The sequence below is a fragment of the Triticum dicoccoides genome, chromosome 1B, assembly GCF_002162155.2.
Source record: "Triticum dicoccoides isolate Atlit2015 ecotype Zavitan chromosome 1B, WEW_v2.0, whole genome shotgun sequence".
NCBI lineage: Eukaryota > Viridiplantae > Streptophyta > Magnoliopsida > Poales > Poaceae > Triticum > Triticum dicoccoides.
Window position 1 is genome coordinate 696,888,244 of NC_041381.1, and position 4,643 is coordinate 696,892,886.

Consider the following 4,643-nt stretch of genomic DNA (forward strand, 5'->3'; position numbering starts at 1 on the left):
GCATACCGTAGCGGGAGGGGGTCGTGGCGAGGCTAGCGGCGGCGGTGGTGTGGGCGCGGCGGGGCGAGGCTGGCATCGGCGGCGGGGTAGGCGGGGCAGGGCGGGGCTGGCGTGGGCGGCGGCGTGGGTGGGGCAGCGTCGGCGGTGGCGTCAAAGGGGATCGACGAGCGGCGCGAGTGAGAGAGATAGGAAAGAGGGGGCTAGCAGCCCAGTGCTATAGCTAACTTGCTATAGCGCGTGTTGGGAAAACGCGCTATAACTAAGTTAGCTATAGCGGTGTTCTAGCAAAAACGCGCTACTGCTAACTTTTTTCTTTATTCTTCTCTTTATTTTTTTCTTTTTATTTTTAAATTTTTAAATTTTTATTTTTCTTGCATTTCATTTTCCACAACTTATTAGTTCCTTTTTCTTTTTCTTTTCATTTTATTTTGCAAAACTTTGTTTTTTTTTCTTTTTTTCTTTCATTTGCAATTTTCTTTTTCTTATCTTTCTTTTGCACTTTCCTTCCTTTAATTTGGTCTGTCATTTGAGCAATATACCACTGTTACCCTCCAGATAATAATTAGTATAATATATCTTACATCATTTGGCCGCTATCGGCGGTATACAAAATAGCTAGACACACACAAACTTTGGGGATTAGTTTGTCAGCTTGGGCGACGACGACGCTTCAGACTGACCTTCTTACCTCTTTTGTTAGTTGTTGAATAATTGAGCCCATGGTCGTGACTTTTCCTTCTACTGGGATTACAATCTTTCGTAGGTAATGTAGTCTTCATTCTTCTTTTGACGTATGTTTCATCGTCATGAGCATCATCTTCCCTCATCAGATCACCGTACTGGTCATAGTCTTCCTCGTTGGCGACTCCATCCATTCCGGCGATGCTCCTTTTGCTTCTCCTCACGACAACATGGCTGGGATTGATCGGATCAGTTATGAAGAAACATTGTGTCACGTGTTTAGCATGTACCCATGGATCATTTTTGGCGATGGCATTGACAGTACCGCTATCGGAGTCGGGTATACACATGGTAGTGAAATGTCACTTTTCTCTGTGTACATTCTTAGCCCATATGACACGGAACATCATCGCGCTATGCAATCTAGAGTAGTTGAGCTGCCATATCTCTTCAACCCTTCCATAATATCTTTCAATTACATTCCCGATCATGGCTTCCATCGTCACCCCTGAGTATTGGTCATCACTGTTTAAATCTTTCTCCTCCGTGTAGAACGTGTATCCGTTGATATCGTATGCTTGATAAGTCACGAGGTTGGTCGAGGGGACATGTGCTAAGGCGTATATGAGTGTTCCATTCGGACAACCTTCTTCCGGGGGATTAGCCAGAACTCGCTCTTTGAACCAACGCACAAAAGTGGAGTTGTGCTCTCTAATAACTTCAGCGTCCGTCCTGTGCACCCCACGGTCACGGTACTTCTTTGCGATGGTCTCTTTGTGCAGTGTCATGAAATCTTCTAGCACATCTAGGTGTTGTAGCACTACTAAGTTTGCCCTGTCAAGGTCGTTTTGTCGGCCCGAGCGTAACACATTCACATCCCTATGACCATTGGTGAGACCTTCGCCTTCGAGCCTTCCACAGTGCTTGTTGACTGGCAAACCAACAACAAGGTCTTTGGTCAGATAACTCTCACAGAAAGAGATGCACTCTTTGGTCAGGTATCCCTGGGCTATGCTTCCATCTGGACGGGACATGTTACGAACGAATCCTTTGATGACCCCATTCATCCTCTCGAACGACATCATGCTATGCAGGAATGTCGGCCCTAGGTCGACGATGTCGTCCACGATGTGGACACATAGATGCACCATGACATCAAAGAGCGTAGGCGAGAAGTACATCTCTAGCTCATTTAGTATGACAACAATCTCTTCCTATAGCCTATGGAGTTTCTTTACACTGATCGACTTTCGAGAGATAGCATCAAAAAAGTGGCATAGGTCAGTAAGCGTCTCACGCACATGTGAGTCCATAATCCCTCTAAGTGCAACTGGGGGTAACTACGTCATCATCACATGACAGTCGTGAGACTTCATCCCACTGAACCTTTTTTTCTTAGTCTCTAGATATCTGCTTATCTTCCCATAGTATCTGGAACTAACTTTGATTCCAGCAAGGCACTTGAACAATTGACCGACCTCCTTCAGATCTAAGGTGAAGCAAGAGGGGGGCAATATTGTTCTTCCTTCTTGTTTGCTTTTTTTCCCATATCTTTCGTCTCCATCTCCATCTCAGTCTCCTCTGACCTTTTACCGGGCATTTGGAGATCTTTCCTGATATTCAAATATTCCAAGCCTTTTCTTGCCTTCGGCCCATCCTTGGTCCTCTCCGGCATGTTCATCAATGTTCCAAGCAAACTCTCAAGGATATAATCTGTGATATGCATTGGATCAAGGCTATGAGGCGTGTCGAGTATGGGCCAGTATTCCAAGTCCAAGAAAACATATCTCGTCTTCCATATCTTCAGCAGGGGCTCCGGCGCCTTTTTCTTCGTCTTTCCCGGGGAGGGGCACTCTTCCCAGTTCTTCAATAACTCATATATTTCTGCACCACTACGCTTACATGGAGGACCTCGATGCTCATCCTTACCATTGAATAGATCTCCATGCTTTCTCCATGGTTCATCCTTCTCGAGCCATCTTCGATGCCCCATGTACACGATTTTCAAAGACCCGCCATCTTTCGATAGCTGCAGAGAAGTCGTATCATCTATGCACCTTGTGCATCCGCTATATCGATGGCACACCTGGCCGGAGAGATAGCCGTAACCGAGATAGTCCTGCACTGCCGTGATCAACGCGGCTCTCATGTAGAAATACTCTCCTTTATTTGCATCCCATGTCTTGGCCGGCGTTTTCCATAAGGTATCTAGCTCCTCTTTAAGTAACCCAAGATACAGATTTATATCATTTCCCGGTTGTGTCGGCCTTTGAATAAGCATAGCCATGTGATTGTATTTTTCCTCCATGCACAACCAGGGGGGAGGTTGTACATCCATACAAACACGGGCCATGTGCTATGATTGGTGTTCTAGTTGCCAATGGATTCATGCCATCACTACTAGCGCCAAGCACGATGTTCCTTGGATCATTTGCAAAAAATTCAAATTCAACATTTAATGCTCTCCACTAGCTAGCATCTGCAAGGTGTCTCAGCTTCGGCTCATCTCCGTCATCTGGCTTCACCCTCTCCGCGTGCCAGCGCATAAGCTTTGCTTCCTTAGGATCTACAAAATACCGCTGTAGACGCGGAGTGATCGGAAAGTACCATACAACTTTCTATGGAGCTTTCTTTCTGGCCTTTTTATATCGTGAAGCATTGCACTTTGGACAGATGGTTTTTTCCACGTGCTCGTTCTGATATATGATGCAATCATTGATGCATGTGTGATATCTAATATATGGCAGATCAAGAGGGCACACGATTTTCTTTGTCTCCTCGACACTAGTAGGACACGGGCTTCCCGCGGGAAGAACCTTCTTTAGATACTTCAGAAGCTCATCCAGGCTTGTATCTGTCCATTTGTTTTTTTCCTTCATCTTTAGAAGTTCTAATGTGAAACTCAAGCGGGTCACCTCGGGATTGCAACCATCATACAAAGGAGTCATCGAGTCTACCTCCAGTTGTGCCAGTTTGGCCTCCTCTCTTGAAGTAGCTCTGTAGCTAGTCGTCTTCTTGCGAAGCAGGTCTCGAACATGTGGGTCCCGCATGGCTGAACTTAGTAGCGACGAAGACGGACGCGTGTCCGCATCTTCTCCGCCTTGAACTGCCTCTTCGCCATCGACATTTCTGAGGCGGTCTTCCTCTTCGGGCACATAATCGGTCATCTCTTCATCTGGTGGCCCCTTGTTGTTATTTCCTGCCCCATCGACGTCCTCATCATCATCATCATCATCATCATCATCATCATCATCATCTTCACTTATCCACCGAGTATGGCCAGGCATGAAACCATGAATGAGCAGGTGCGCCTTGAATTTACCACCCTTAAAGGAGTCGAGCCTAACTCCTCCTTTGCATTTTCGACACGGACATAAAACATCCTTCAGTCTTTTTTCATACATGTCATCCACAGTGGATTGCCAGTATCTTTCCACCATCCTTCCATTGACCTTCATGATCACCTGCGCCTGGAGCAAATATTATAACCACATATATATGCACGCATGGATCAAATTCATACAAAAATTCAGCGTGAACTTCCCTAAACATAGGACATATTGAGTTTGCATGCCTGAAATTCGCCGAAACGGAATTGAATCGACATTTCGGCAAAACATAGGCAAGTCATGTCACCCACATTATTTCATCAAATACAGAATGTAGGCAACTCAAATTGTACCACACACAATTCGGTATATATATATTCTCATATCGCATATATATATATAGTTTCGGTCCAATCCACACAAGCACCTTTTTTTGCTCACCTATGTGTCGAGAGGTATATCGAGCACCTTTCTTCTTAATTACCTAGTAGCTCTAGATATATAGCTCTAACTAGCTAGCTAGCTAGCTAGGGAGAGAGAGAGAGCTAGCTAGCTAGGGAGATAGTGGGAGAGGAGAGGGAGAGAAGAGGGAAGGCATTAATGGAAGAGGGGGAGGTCAAAGAAGAGGGGGAG